A 16,998-nucleotide genomic window follows, 5' to 3' on the forward strand; every position below is an offset into this window, starting at 1 on the left:
CGATGAGAAAAAGATATATCCCCTTATTATTAGTGCTAACCTTTCAGAACATGAAGAAGAAAGATTATTGAAAATTTTGAAGAAGCACCGAGCTGCTATTGGATATACTCTTGATGATCTTAAGGGCATTAGTCCCACTCTCTGTCAGCACAAGATTAATATGGAACCTAATGCTAAACCCGTTGTTGATCATCAATGATGTTTGAACCCTAAGATGAAAGATGTGGTAAGGCCTGGAATACTAAAACTTCTGGAAGCAGGTATAATCTATCCCATAGCTGATAGTAGATGTGCAAGTCCTGTTCATTGTGTCCTTAAGAAGGGAGGTATTATTGTTGTTCCTAATGATAAGAATGAGCTTATTCCACAAAGGATTGTCACTAGCTATAGAATGGTAATTGATTTCAGAAAATTAAATAAAGCAACTAGAAAGGATCATTACCCTTTGCCTCTTATTGATCAAATGTTAGAAAGATTATCTAAGCACACACACTTTTGTTTTCTTGATGGATATTTTAGTTTTTCTCAAATACCTATTTCACAACCTGATCAAGAGAAAATCACCTTTACTTGTCCTTTTGGAACTTATACTTATAGATGTATGACTTTTGGTTTATGCAATGCACCTGCTACCTTTCAAAGATGTATGACTGCTATATTCTCTGACTTATGTGAAAAGATTATTGAGGTTTTCATGGATGATTTCTCTGTTTACGGAACTTCTTTTGATGATTTCTTAAGCAACCTTGATTGAGTTTTGCAGAGATGTGAGCAAACTAATCTTGTCTTGAATTGGGAGAAGTGCCACTTTATGGTTAATGAAGGTATTGTCTTGCAGCATAAAATTTCTGAAAGAGGTATTGAGGTGGATAAAGCTAAAGTTGATGCAAGTGAGAAAATGCGATGTCCTAGAGATATTAAAGGTATTCGTAGTTTCCTCGGTCATGCTAGTTTCGATAGGAGGTTTATTAAAGACTTCTCTAAAATTTCTAGGCCGCTTAAAAATATTTTAAAAAAGTATGTTCCATTTGTTTTTTATGATGATTGTGTAGAATCCTTTGAAACACTTAAGAAAGCCTTAATTTCTGCACCTATTGTTCAACCACCTGATTGGAACTTGCCTTTTGAAATTATGTGATATGCTAGTGATTATGTTGTTGGTGTTATTTTAGGACAAAGGGTTGATAAGAAATTAAACGTTATCCATTATGCTAGCAAAATTCTAGACGGTGCCCAAAGAAATTATGCTACTACTGAAAAAGAAAATTTAGCGGTTGTGTTTGCTTGTGATAAATTCAGATCTTATATTCTTGATTCCAAAGTAATTTTTCGCACTGATCATGCTGCTATAGAGTATCTTATGGAAAAGAGAGATGCTAAACCTAGACTCATTAGGTGGGTTCTCTTGCTACAAGAATTTCATTTACATATTACTGATAGATAAGGAGCTAAGAACCCCATAGATGATAACTTGTCTAGGTTAGAAAATATTCTTGATGACCCACTACCTATTGATGATAGTTTTCCTGATGAGCAATTAGCTGCAATAAATGTCTCTCATAACACTCCTTGGTATGCTGACTATGCTAATTATATTGTTGCTAAATACATACCACCTAGTTTCACATACCAACAAAAGAAAAAAAAATCTTCTATAATTTAAGACATTACTTTTGGGATGACCCACATCTTTATAAAGAAGGAGTAGATGGTATTATTAGACGTCGTGTACCTGAGCATGAACAAGGACAAATCCTACTGGAATGTCATTCCGAAGCTTATGGAGGACATCATGCGGGAGATAGAACTGCTCCCAAGGTATTGCAATCTGGTTTTTATTGGCCTACTCTCTTCAAGATGCTCGTAAGTTTGCTTTATCTTGTGATGAATGTCAAACAATTAGTAATATCGGTAAACGTCTAGAAATGCCTATGAATTATTCACTTGTTGTTGAACCATTTGATGTTTGGGGTTTTGATTATATGGGATCTTTTTCCTTCCTCTAATGGGTATACACATATTCTGGTTGCTGTTGATTATGTTACTAAGTGGGTAGAAGCTACTCGAACTAGTAGTGCTGATCATAACACTTCCATTAAATGCTTAAAGAAGTTATTTTGCCAAGGTTTGGAGTCCCTAGATATTTAATGACTAATGATGGTTGACACTTTATTCATGGTGCTTTCCGTAAGATGCTTGCTAAATATGATGTTAACCATAGAATTGCATCACCCTATATTCCTCAATCCAGTGTCCAAGTTGAACTTAGAAATAGAGAAATAAAGCTAATATTACAAAAAACTGTTAATAGGTCCCGAAAGAATTGGTCTAAGAAATTGGATGATGCACTTTGGGCTTATAGGACAACTTATGAACAATCCTATGGGTATGTCTCCTTATAAAATGGTTTACGGAAAATCTTGTCATTTGCCTCTTGAGTTAGAACATAAAGCATACTAGGCAATTAAAGATCTCAACTATGATTTCAAACTTGCCGGTGAAAAGAGGTTATTTGATATTAGCTCACTAGATGAATGGAGAACCCAAGCTTATGAAAATGCCAAGCTATTCAAAGAAAAGTTAAAAGATGGCATGACAAAAGAATCCAAAAGTGGGAATTCAAAGTTGGTGAATATGTTCTTTTGTACAACACTCGTTTTAGATTCTTTGCAGGAAGCCTTCTTCCGAATAGGGAGGACCATATATTATCAAAGAGGTTTATCATTTGGGAGCCATCAAAATAAATAGTTCCGAAGGTACTAACCCGAAGGTGGTCAATGGGCAAAGAATTAAACACTATATCTCAGGTACGCCTATTAATGTTTTTGAGAAAACACATAAGATTTGCGTTTCATTGCATTGGAAAGGAAGGGTTTTGAGTTACATCCTCCTAGTAGGCTATCATATAATGCAAGGGTGGTTTAATTAGTGTACATCCCAGGTCTGGGGAATGAGAGCACGCAGGCCTAGCGCACTGGCTCTGGCCCAAAGGGTCGCCTCCTCCTTAATTTTGGTCAACACCGCATCGATTGAAGGGCTGGCTCTGTCGAAGACATAGTCGTTCTGATGCTTCCAAAGCTTCTAGGGAATAAGAAATGTTGCAGAGGCGAGGCCCTTGCGCATAGGCTTGGGCGTGTGCTACCGCGCGGAGAGCCACCAGGTGTTGGTAGATGTCTCGCTATCAGGTGGGTTGCAGGGGACTCTGAGCCAGCTCAGGACATCGTATCATACCTACCGAGAGAACGGGTAGGCAAGGAGGAGGTGCTGGATGGTCTCCGGTGCCTGGTCATAGAGTGGGCAGCATGCAGGATGCTGCAGGCCGCGACGGGCGAGGCGGTCGGCGGTCCAGCATCGATCAAGATGGGCGAGCCAGTGGAAGAAGCGGACCCGGGGTGGCGCCCAGCACTTCCAGGTGAGCTTCCAGGCGTCACATGGGATGGATCCGTGGAACATGGCAAGGTAGGCTGACTGAGGGAGTCCTGGATTAGGGGGTGTCCGGATGGCCGGACTATCACCGTTGGCCGGACTCCTAGACTATGAAGATACAAGATTGAAGACTCCGTCCCGTGTTCGGATGGGACTTTCCTTGGCGTGGAAGGCAAGCTTGGCAATACGGATATGTAGATCTCCTACCATTGTAACCGACTCTTTGTAACCCTAGCCCTCTCCGGTGTCTATATAAACTGGAGGGTTTTAGTCCGTAGGACGAACAACAATCATACCATAGGCTAGCTTCTAGGGTTTAGCCTCTCTGATCTCGTGGTAGATCTACTCTTGTACTACCCATATCATCAATATTAATCAAGCAGGAGTAGGGTTTACCTCCACCGAGAGGGCCCGAACCTGGGTAAAAACATCGTGTCCCTTGTCTCCTGTTACCATCCGCCTAGAGGCACAGTTCAGGACCCCCTACCCGATATCCGCTGGTTTTGACACCGACATTGGTGCTTTCATTGAGAGTTCCTCTGTGTCGTCACCTTTAGGCCCGATGGCTCCTTCGATCATCAACAATGACGCGGTCCAGGGTGAGACTTTTCTCCTCGGACAGATCTTCGTATTCGGCGGCTTTGCACTGCGGGCCAACTCGCTTGGACATCTGGAGCAGATTGAAAGCTACGCCCCTGGCCATCAGGTCAGATTTGGAAGTTTGAACTATATGGCTGACGTCCGCGGAGACTTGATCTTCGACGGGTTTGAGCCACAGCCAAGCGCGCCGCACTGTCACGATGGGCATGATCTAGCTCTGCTGCCGGACAGTGCCCTGGAGGCCGCACAAGCGTCCACTCCGACCCCTAGCTCAGAGCCGACTTCGCCGGTCGAGGATGAGTGGCTGGACACCGCCTCGGGGGCTATGATCTCTACGGCGATTGAGCCGAACACCATCCCTGTCCTTCGCAAAGCCCGTGACTCCGAGGTGCCGGACTCCTCTCCGGACTCCGAACCTCCTGCGCCCCTGCCAATCAAATCCGATTGGGCGCCAGTTATGGAGTTCACTGCCGTGGACATCTTTCAGCACTCGCCCTTTTGCGACATCCTGAATTCACTAAAGTCTCTCTCTTTATCAGGAGAGCCCTGGCCAGACTATGGTCAGGTAGGTTGGGATGCGGACGACGAAGAAATTCAATGCCCACCCACCATCCACTTTGTAGCCACTGTCGATGATTTAACCGACATGCTCGACTTTGACTCCGAAGACATCGACAGTATGGACGGCGATGCAGGAGACAACCAAGAACCAGCGCCTACAGGGCACTGGAAGGCCACCTCGTCATACAACATATACATGGTGGACATCCCAAAGGATGGGAATGACGACGGAACAACGGAGGATGACCCCTCCAAGAAACAGCCTAAGCGCCAGCGTCAGCGGCGCCGCTCTAAATCCCGCCACAGCAAAAATGGAGATTCCGGCACCGGAGACAATAACACCCCGGACAGTGCCGAAGACAACCCCCTCCAGCAGGATTCAGCGCAGGAGGATGGAGAAGCCAGCGCTCATGAGAGAGCGGCAGACAGAGAGGTAGAGAACGATAATTACATGCCTCCCACTGAAGACGAGGCAAGCCTCGACGACGATGAATTTGTCGTGCCTGAGGATCCCGTCGAACAAGAGAGTTTCAAACGCAGGCTTATGGCCACGGCAAGCAGCCTCAAGAAAAAGCAGCAACAGCTTAGAGCTGACCAAGACTTGCTAGTCGATAGATGGACTGAAGTCCTTGCGGCCGAAGAGTATGAACTCGAACGCCCCTCCAAGAGCTACCCAAAACGCAGGCTGCTAACTCGATTAGAGGAGGAAGCACCCAAACCTACATCACCAGCGCATGACGCGGCCGACCGGCCACCTCATGGCTGCGACAGAGAGGCCTCTAGGCCCTCCGCTAAAGCCGCACCCCGGCGTCGCTCAAAAAGTACAAAGCCACGGGGGAGTGCGCCAGACTTGCGAGACATATTGGAGGATAAGGCAAGACAGATAAGATCGATCTATGGATCGCGTGGGCACCCCACGATACGTGATGACAACCGTCACGCCGGATACAGCAATTCCGGCCGGGCCGAACACAGCAGACAAAGCTCCTTTGAGCTGCGTCGTGATATAGCCCAATACAGAGGCGCCGCATACCCACTATGCTTCACAGACGAAGTAATGGATCATCAAATCCCCGAGGGTTTCAAACCCGTAAACATTGAATCATACGACGGCACAACAGATCCTGCGGTTTGGATCGAGGACTATCTCCTTCACATCCACATGGCCCGCAGTGATGATCTACACGCCATCAAATACCTCCCACTCAAGCTTAAAGGACCAGCTCGACATTGGCTCAACAGCTTGCCAGCAGAATCAATTGGTTGTTGGGAAGACCTGGAAGCCGCATTCCTTGATAACTTCCAGGGCACATATGTGCGACCACCAGACGTTGATGACCTAAGCCACATAATTCAGCAGCCAGATGAATCGGCCAGACAATTCTGGACATGGTTCTTAACCAAGAAAAATCAAATCATCGACTGCCCGGATGCAGAGGCCCTTGCAGCCTTCAAACATAACATCCGCGACGAGTGGCTTGCCCGGCACCTAGGACAGGAAAAGCCGAAATCCATGGCAGCCCTCACATCACTCATGACCCGCTTCTGCGCTGGAGAGGATAGCTAGCTAGCTCGCAGTAACAACCTGACCAAAAACCCTGGTAGTTCGGATACCAAGGACAGCAACGGCAGGTCGCGTCGCAATAAGCACAAGCGCCGCACTAACGGCGATAATACTGAAGATACGTCAGTCAATGCCGGATTCGGAGGCTCTAAACCCGTTCAGCGGAAAAAGCCATTCAAAAGAAATACTCAGGGCCCGTCCAATTTGGACAGAATACTCGATAGCTCGTGCCAGATACATGGCACCCCCGAAAAGCCAGCCAATCACACCAACAGGGATTGTTGGGTGTTCAAGTAGGCAGGCAAGTTAACTGCGGAAAACAGTGACAAGGGACTGCATAGCGATGACAAGCTAGGAGACCCGGCCGCCGGACAATAGAGGACAGAAGGGTTTCCCCACACAAGTGCGGACGGTGAACATGATATACGCAACCCACATACCCAAAATGGAGCGGAAGCGTGCACTCAGGGACGTATATGCGATGGAGCCAGTCGCCCCAAAGTTCAATCCGTGGTCCTCCTGCCCGATCACTTTTGATCGAAGGGACCACCCCACTAGCATCCGACATGGCAGATTCGCCGCATTGGTTCTAGACCCAATCGTCGACGGATTTCATCTCACTAGAGTCCTGATGGATGGCGGCAGTAGCCTGAACCTGCTTTATCAGGATATAGTGCGCAAGATGGGCATAGACCCCTCAAGGATTAAACCCACAAAGACGACCTTCAAAGGCGTCATACCAGGTGTAGAGGCCAACTGTACAGGCTCAGTTACACTTGAAGTGGTCTTCGGATCCCCGGATAACTTCCGAAGCGAGGAGTTAATCTTCGACTTAGTCCCGTTCCGCAGCGGCTATCATGCACTGCTCGGACGAACTGCATTTGCAAAGTTCAATGCGGTGCCGCACTATGTGTACCTCAAGCTCAAGATGCCAGGCCCTCGAGGAGTCATTATGGTCAATGGAAACACCGAACGCTCTCTCCGAACAGAGGAGCATACAACAGCTCTCGCGGCGGAAGTACAAAGCAGCCTCTTAAGGCAATTCTCGAGTCCGGCTGTTAAGCGGCCGGACACCGTCAAGCGCGCCCGGAGTAACCTACAACAAGACCACCTGGCACGTTCCGAGCACACGTAGCAATACAGCCCCAACCCCAGCCCTCGCGAAATCGTGAGACCAGTACCACGCGTACATAACTACGCTCTGGAGATACCATGGGCATAGGGGTAGGGGTACGACCACGGCATGCCCAGAGAGCGGCTCAACCGCACCAGGGGCTCCCAATTGTGTCATTCTTTTTTTTTCTTATTCTCAGGACTCCGTTTTCCAGAAGCCCTGTCCGGCAGTAGAATTGCCGAACGCATCGATGCAACAGCCAGGGAAGCAGAAAAGCTACGTCGAGTGTCCAGGTGGTCTCTATTACGAGCAGTATACCTGTTTTACATACCATCCCGCAGCCTACCCCTGGAGGGGGACATGTTAAATAGTCCCATCCCTTTCTTATGGCACTATTTGTATCGTTCTGCTTTCATTGCAGTATTTTTTGAATAAACAATGCATCACTTTTGCCTATTATTGCATTCCTTTTTCTATCTATATATGTTCACTTATGACATGTTGCATCTGTATGCTTTGGTACGACCAAATACACTAGGGGCTTAAGTACCCCAAAATATGGTGTTATAAGTCCGAACACTTTAACAAGTGCGGACCCCGAACTTATAGCATTATATGCATCGGCTCTGAATCATGTCTTGGGTCAATAGTTGGGTTTTCCTGGCTCCCATGTTTTGGTACCTTACGTTTCGTTATATCAGCTAAGGTAGTGCTGGGAGAACCACTGCGATTGTGCCCCAGTTGAGCTGGGTTGAGCACCTCAGTGGAGAAAGCTAAAACTGACCGTCATGATAGGGCGAGAGCCGGTCGCTGTTCGAGAGGTTTTTCGAGTCCCTAAAGACTTATGCCGCTTAGAGCGACGAGTCGGCTTTGTCTGGCCCAGGCGTGGATAGTGCCCCGAATTCGATCTTCCGAACACTAGGGGCTTCCCCAAAATTTAAAATTATAGAATTCTATGGCTAAGTGGGAGTGTTCAAGCATTATAAGGCCGGTTGCCTCGTTCGTTGTGTTGAGAGCCTCCCTCGAAGGACCCAAAAATGGGAACAAGAGCGCTCAAGTTTATCCTGAACACACCAGCACTCGTGGCATGGGCGCTAAAGCCAACGACTTGCCATCTCTCAAATTTGATAAACGGCCGCACAGAAGGTAATATTTTAAATTAACAAGTGTTGCTTAGCGCATATGAACAAAGTTTTCAGCGTACAGGATAACAAACGCGAGTCTACTAAAAAATTACATCTTTGGAGCACTCACCCGCTATAAGGCGGGCACCCTTCAGGACACCCTTATAGTACATCTCGGGCGTGCGATACTCCTTGCCCGGCGGTGGCGCGTCCGTCACAAGCTTCTCGGCATCCATCTTGCCCCAGTGCACTTTAGCGTAGGCAAGGGCCCGACAGGCACCTTCAATGCAGACGGAACACTTGATGACTTCAATCCATGGACAGGCGTCCACCAGCCGCCGCACCAGACCGAAGTAGATCCCAGGCATGGCTTCTTTAGGCCACAACCGAAATATGAGGCCCTTCATGGCCTATTCGGCCACCTTGTGGAGCTCGACCAGCTGCTTCAGCTGGTCGCTCAGGGGCACCGGATGTCCGGCCTCAGCATATTGAGACCAGAACACCTTTTCCGTCGAGCTCCCCTCCTCGGCTCGGTAGAACGCGGCAGCATCGGACACACTACAGGGTAGATCTGTGAACGCTCCTGGAGAGCTCCGAATTCGGGTAAGTAACAGATAATTCACTTTTACATGCTTGCTTTGCATGAAGAATGCCTTACCCGCCGCTATATTTTTTATCGCCTCAATCTCCTGGAGGGCCTTCTGGGCTTCGGCCTTAGCGGTTTTGGCACTCTCAAGAGCCAAGGCGAGCTCGGACTCTCGAGTCTTCGACTCACGCTCCAAACTCTCGTGTTTTTTCATGAAAGCCTGGAGCTCTTGCCGCACCTCCGCCACCCGCGCCTCCTATTTCTCTCGCTCAGTGCGCTCCGCGGCCGCACTTTTTTCGGCCTTGGACACCGCCTCCTTCAGGGTCGCCACCTCGTTCGTGGCCCCTTCAATACTCATGTTATTCCTATCATTTTTTGCAACCAAATCCTTTCTATAAGGTATTACTTTAATAAGGTATTACTTACCTTCCTTGTCCTCGAGCTGCTTCTTGGCACGGCCGAGCTCGTTCTCGGACCGCTCGAGGCTCTGCTTCAATACATTGACCTCCGCAGTCAGTGCGGCAGAGGTCAGCAGCGCAGCCTGCATTCCCATATTGACATGCTCATGTTAGACTCCTGCGTATATCTTTTTAGATCCTCAGTTCGGCTTTTCTTTCCGAACACCAAACTGAGCATCAGGGGCTACTGTCTATGCGGTACTATTTTTACATATCTTAATTACATACCTCAAAGCCTGTTAGAAGGCTGGTATAGGCTTCAGTCAGCCTGCTCTTGGTGGACTGAACTTTCTAGATCACTGCACTCATAACAGTGCGGTGCTCCTCGTCGATGGAGGCGCCGCTAAGCGCCTCCAGCAAGTTATCTGGTGCCTCCGGTTGGACGGAGGCCGCCGGCGTCGCAGTCTTGCCCTTCTTACGAAGGGCCCGCCTGCCGGACTTCGGAATCACTGTAGGTTCTGGTACGGAGTCCGGCACAGGGCCGGACTGAGAGCCCTCGGGGGTTTTGCCCTCTTTGCGCCCGGAGTCCGGGAGGTCACCTTGCGGTGCCTCCAGGACCACCTCCTCCTGGTTGGGCCCCTTTTGGGACTCCACCGCGGCGTCATCTGCGTCACGGGGGGAGGAGGCGGTCAGAAGTGAAGTGCTATTCACATCCGACGAATCCAGGGAGCCGCTCGACGAAGCGGGGAGCTCGTCCTTGGGCGGGCTACATGGTTATATTCGGCGTTAGAAGACACTACGCGACAAAGGAAAAATCATGAGTTATTCTGGAATCCGGACACTTACGATCTCGCCAGGGGCTTGGCCCTCGAGGGCCAACCCTCTTCTCCGTCATCGGCGTTGGTGGAAAAGTCCGGAGGAAGGGTCCTTCCCTTCTTGGACCCTCCGGCCTCCCCAGTTGAGGAGGCCTTCCTTTTCTTCTCTCCCCCCATAGGGGGAGAAGCCTCCTTTTTCTCCTCCTCGTCTTCGCGGGAGGAGTCCGCCTCGGAGTCATCGGACGATGAGCCCGATAACACCTGATGCCGGGAACTCTTTCGGGTTCCCGTGGCCTTCTTCTTGGCCTTCTTGTCCGGCACCACGTGAGGTGCCGGAACCCGCAGCCTCGTCAATCGGGCGTCCGCTGGGTCTTCTGGTAAGGGAGCCGGACAGTTAACCTGCCCGAACTTCTTCTGCCAGGCCTGTCAAAGGTAAGGGAGTTTAGATCCCGCATAGAGTCAAACTATGAAAAACAAGTGTCCCGTAAAGGGTAAAATAGCTTACCTTGCCGGCTTGACACTGCGAGCTGAATCCGCGATCTTCGGTAGCGGATGCGGGAGCCTCGGCGCCCTTGAACAGCACCTTCCAGGCGTCTTCGTACGTAGTGTCGAAGAGCCTGCTCAAGGTCTGGTACTGTGCCAGATCAAACTCCCACAAGTTGAAAGCCCGTTGTTGGCACGGGAGAATCCGGCGGATGAGCATGACCTGGACTGCGTTGACGAGCTTGATCTTCTTGTTCACAAGGTTTTGGATGCAGGTTTGGAGTCCGGTCAGCTCTTCCAAATCACCCCATGCCAGGCCCTTCTCTTTCCAGGAGGTGAGCCATGTGGGGATGCCAGATCTGAATTCGGGGGCCGCTGCCCATTCAGGGTCACGCGGCTCGGTGACGTAGAACCACCCCGATTGCCACCCTTTGATGCTTTCCACGAAGGCGCCCTCGAGCCATATGACGTTGGGCATCTTGCCCACCATGGCGCCTCTGCACTCCGCCTGCTGGCCGCCCACTACCTTCGGCTTGACATTGAAGGTCTTCAGCCATAAGCCGAAGTGGGGTTTGATGCGGAGGAAGGCCTCACACACAACGATAAATGCTGAGATGTTGAGGATGAAATTCGGGGCTAGATCGTGGAAATCCAGGCCGTAGTAGAACATGAGCCCCCGGACAAATGGGTGGAGTGGGAAGCCCAGTCCACGGAGGAAATGGGGAAGGAACACCACCCTCTCATGGGGCCTGGGGGTGGGGACGAGCTGCCCCTCGTCTGGAAGCCGGTGCGCAATGTCGTTGTGCAGGTATCTGGCTTTCCTCAACTTTTTGATGTGCCCCTCCTTGACGGAGGAGGCCATCCACTTGCCTCCCGCTCCGGATATGGCTGGGGAAGGTTGAGGCGAGATGTGCGGACTTGGGCGCTGGAGCTCGAGTACGCGGAAATGGATAAGCAAAGAAGGAAGAAGGCATAGGTAAAAAAGTGGATCCTTATCCCCTTATATGGACGGACGAAACTATGCGTCCCCACCAGCCTGGTAAAACTCGCTTATCTTCCAAGCGTCGTCATCAATGGCGCAGTTGGGCTACCCACGCCCGTATTGATGAGAATCCCGGAATAAGGGGACACGATCTCTGCTTTGACAAGACGTGCCAAGGAAACCGCTTCACTAAACGCGCTGAGGTGGAACAGTAAAAACGATTCGAATAAAGGCCTGGCCGTGGTGTGATGTCACGCCACGGAATACGTCAGCAGATTGAACTTGTGTAAATGTTATTCTCTCTACGATGGTATGTGGAACTTATTTTGCAGAGCCGGACACTAGCCTTGTGTTCAAAATCTTCTATGAAGTATTCGGAGGAGGAACCCGCCTTGCAATGCCGAAGACAATATGCGCGCCGGACTCGTCGTCATTGAAGCCTGGTTCAGGGGCTACTGAGGGAGTCCTGGATTAGGCGGTGTCCGGATGGCCGGACTATCACCGTTGGCCGGACTCCTAGACTATGAAGATACAAGATTGAAGACTCCATCCCGTGTCCGGATGGGACTTTCCTTGGCGTGGAAGGCAAGCTTGGCAATACGGATATGTAGATCTCCTACCATTGTAACCGACTCTGTGTAACCCTAGCCCTCTCCAGTGTCTATATAAACCGGAGGGTTTTAGTCCGTAGGACCAACAACAATCATACCATAGGCTAGCTTCTAGGGTTTAGCCTCTCTGATCTCGTGGTAGATCTACTCTTGTACTACCCATATCATAAATATTAATCAAGCAGGAGTAGGGTTTTACCTCCACCGAGAGGGCCCGAACCTGGGTAAAAACATCGTGTCCCTTGTCTCCTGTTACCATCCGCCTAGACGGACAGTTCGGGACCCCCTACCCGAGATCCGCCGGTTTTGACACCGACACTGACTGTGCAGTGTAGGTGCCCTTGGAACTCCACTTCCAGAGGAGATGATCTGGCTCGGCGGAGAGTGTCGTGTGCTCGATCATGTGCCAGAGTTGCATGTACTCGCCGATCTCCTGAATCCCAATGGTGCCCTGTATGTCGCTGATACGGCCATTTTGCATCATGATTTTATATCAATATCTATTGCATTATGGGCTGTTATTACACATTATGTCACAATACTTATGCCTATTCTCTCTTATTTTACAAGGTTTACATGAAGAGGGAGAATGCCGGCAGCTGGAATTCTGGCTGGAAAAGGAGCAAATATTAGAGACCTATTCTGCACAACTCCAAAAGTCCTAAAACTCCACGAAAGTTATTTTCAGAATATATAAAAAATATTGAGCGGAAGAAATACCAGAGGGGGGCCACCCACCAGGTACGAGGGTGGGGGCACGCCCTACCCCCCTGGGCACGCCCCCTGCCTCGTGGGCCCCCTGGTGGCCCTTCGGTGCCCATCTTCTGCTATATGAAGTCTTTCGTCCAAAGAAAAATCAGAAGCAAGATTTCGGGACGAGACTCCACTGCCATGAGGCAGAACCTTGGCGGAACCAATCTAGCGCTCTGGCAGAGCTGTTCTGCCGGGGACACTTCCCTTCGGGAGGGGGAAATTGCTACGTCTTGAGCTTGCATTGGTTTTCCTTGAAGAGGAAAGGGTGATGCAGCAATAATAGCGTAAGTATTTCCCTCAGTTTTTGAGAACCAAGGTATCAATCCAGTAGGAGGCTCCTCAAAAGTCCCACGCACCTACACAAACAAACAAAGAACTCGCAACCAACGCAATAAAGGGGTTGTCAATCCCTTCACGGCCACTTGCGAAAGTGAGATCTAATAAAGATAGTATGATAAGATAAATATATTTTTGGTATTTTATAATATAGATGCAAAAAGTAAAGATGCAAATAAAAGTAGATTGGAAGCAAATATGATAAGAGATAGACCCGGGGGCCATATGTTTCACTAGTGGCTTCTCTCAAGATAGCATAAGTATTACGGTGGGTGAACAAACTACTGTCGAGCAATTGATAGAAAAGCGAATAATTATGAGAGTATCTAGGCATGATCATGTATATAGGCATCACGTCTGTGACAAGTAGACCGACTCCTGCCTGCATCTACTACTATTACTCCACACATTGACCAACTCCTGCCTGCATCTATAGTATTAAGTTCATAAGAACAGAGTAACGCATTAAGCAAGATGACATGATGTAGAGGGATAAACTCAAGCAATATGATATAAACCCCATTTGTTATCCTCGATGGCAACAATACAATATGTGCCTTGCAACCCTTTCCGTCACTGGGTAAGGACACCGCAAGATTGAACCCAAAGCTAAGCACTTCTCCCATGGCAAGAAAGATCAATCTAGTAGGCCAAACCAAACTAATAATTCGAAGAGATTTGCAAAGATAACTCAATCATACATAAAAGAATTCAGAAAAGATTCAAATATTGTTCATAGATAAACTTGATCATAAACCCACAATTCATCGGATCTCGACAAAAACACTGCAAAAAGAGTTTACATCGAATAGATCTCCACAAGAGAGGGGGAGAACATTGTATTGAGATCCAAAAAGAGAGAAGAAGCCATCTAGCTAATAACTATGGACCCGAAGGTCTGTGGTAAACTACTCAAAACTCATCGGAGGGGCAAGGATGTTGATGTAGAAGCCCTCCATAGTCGATTTCCCCTCTGGCAGAACGCCGACGAAGGCTCCAAGATGGGATCTCGCGGATACAGAAGGTTACGGCGGTGGAAATTGTGTTTCAGTTGCTCCCTGGATGTTATCGGGGTACGTAGGCTTATATAGGAGGAAGAAGTATGTCGGTGGACGCCCGAGGGGCCCACGAGACAGGGGGCACGCCCTATAGGGGGGGGGGGCGCCCTCCTATCTCGCGGAAGCTTCGGCTGCTTCTGGACTTGCACTCCAAGTCCTCTGGATCACGTTCGTTCGAAAAATCACGCTCCTGAAGGTTTCATTCCGTTTGGACTCCGTTTGATATTCTTTTTCTTCAAAATACTGAAATAGGCAAAAAAACAGCAATACAGGTTGGGCCTCCGGTTAGTAGGTTAGTCCCAAAAATGATATAGATGTGTAAAATAAAGCCCATAAACATCCAAAAGGGGTAACATAATAGCATGGAACAATAAAAAATTATAGATACGTTGGAGACGTATCAAGCATCCCCAAGCTTAATTCCTGATCGTCCTCAAGTAGGTAAATGATAAAAAAGAAATTTTTGATGTGGAATGCTACCTAGCATAATTCTCAATGTTATTTTCTTTATTGTAGCATGAATGTTCAGATCCAAATGATACAAAATAAAAGTTCATATTAACATGAAAACGGTGGTACTTCAAGCATACTAATCAAAGTAATCATGTCTTCTCAAAATAACATGGCTAAAGAAAGTTATCCCTACAAAATCATATAGCCTCGCTGTTGCTCTATCTTCATCACACAAAGTATTTAATCATGCACAACCCCGATGACAAGCCAAGCAATTGTTTCATACTTTAATAATCTCAAACTCTTTCAACTTTCACGCAATACATGAGCATGAGCCATGGACATAGCACTATATGTGGAATAGAATGGTGGTTATGGAGAAGACAAAAAAGGAGAAGATAGTCTCACATTAACTAGGCGTATCAACGGGCTATGTGAGTGAGTAGGGATCGCCATGCAACGGATGCCCTAGAGCTATAAATATATGAAAGCTCAACAAAAGAAACTAAGTTGGTGTGCATCCAACTCGCTTGCTCACTAAGACCTAGGGCATTTTGAGGAAGCCCATCATTGGAATATACAAGCCAAGTTCTATAATGAAAAAAATTCCCACTAGTATATGAAAGTGACAACATATGAGACTCTATATCATGAAGATCATGGTGCTACTTTGAAGCACAAGTGTGGAAAAAGAGATAGTAGCATTGTCCCTTCTCTCTTTTTCTCTCATTTTTTTCTTTTTCTCATTTTTTTCTTTTCCCTTTTTTTCATTGGCCTTCCTTTTTTTTTCTTTTGGCCTTTCTTTTTTTTTCTTTTTTTCTTTTTGTAAAGTCCGAAGTCTCATCCGGACTTGTGGGGGAATCATAGTCTTCATCATCCTTTCCTCACTAGGACAATGCTCTAATAATGAAGATCATCACACTTTTATGGATTTACAGCTCAAGAATTATAACTCAAAGCTAGAACAATATATGACTCTATATGAATGCCTTCGGCGGTGTACCGGGATATGCAATGAATCAAGAGCGACATGTATGAAAATTATGAAGGTGGCCTTGCCACAAATACAATGTCAACTACATGATCATGCAAAGAGCAATATGACAAAAGTAATGTGTGGGGATCCCGACTCATCAGTCGAGATCACCGAATGCACGTGTACAGTGATCCAAGAGATCAATGCTCACTGAACACATAGAAGTTGAATAACAAGAGTCTTACATCCATACATACTGTTTTACACAAGTAGGACCATTATGGTCAAGTCTTGAGTGTATCATCGCAGCGGAAATCTTCGTCAATAACTTGGACCCATGCCATCTGCCTTAACCCTACATGCATTCTGACTGGGAAGCGTCCTAGCTCGCATGTTTGTGACCGAAGTGTTCTTCATCATATCCTGTTCTTTCATGCCTGGCCAATAAAATAACCAGTGGCAAGCCAATGAGTACTTTGAATGTACTCGCAAGCAACCCATGTTTTGGTTCAAGATACAACAATGCATGATATAGGTAAATTTTTGCAGAAGCTAGTTTTGAGTGCAATGACATGTTCAACAACTTGTAAGACATGCATCTGGAGAATTCAAGTAACCATCAGGACATGTTACATATATCAACATAAATAGAGTGGGCACCAACCCAACTCAATCATGTCAAGTCCTCTGACTTGACCCAAGTAGTTTTATCAACTCACACACACGGTTGTAAAACCCTGGACATAGTTTAAGTAGCACCGCCCAACTGTCCTTGACCGTGGACACGGCTATTCGAATAGTTTTACACTCTGCAGAGGTTGCACACTGTACCCACAAGATCCGGGGAACTTCCGTGTCATCCACGACCCACGATACCTCAAGTACCCGAGGTAAGCACCCGCTCACTACCTTTCCCTAGACTACACTAACATGGAGTCCACTCGATTGGTAGTAACCCCCGTGCCCAACACATAACATTTTCGTGGAGCCACGCTCCATAATCATCTCACATCACAAGCACGGGGTACCAACGGTGTGTCCGGTGCCCCATAAAAATGTTCTTGGCCGCCCTACCTGGCACGACCCCGTCCCGAGAGAGCGCACCAACAACTCTCCCATCACTAGCAATGCGGGCTCCAAGCTAGTATCGGTCTAGGT

This window comes from Triticum dicoccoides, chromosome 7B (assembly GCF_002162155.2).
Source record: "Triticum dicoccoides isolate Atlit2015 ecotype Zavitan chromosome 7B, WEW_v2.0, whole genome shotgun sequence".
Taxonomy (NCBI): domain Eukaryota; kingdom Viridiplantae; phylum Streptophyta; class Magnoliopsida; order Poales; family Poaceae; genus Triticum; species Triticum dicoccoides.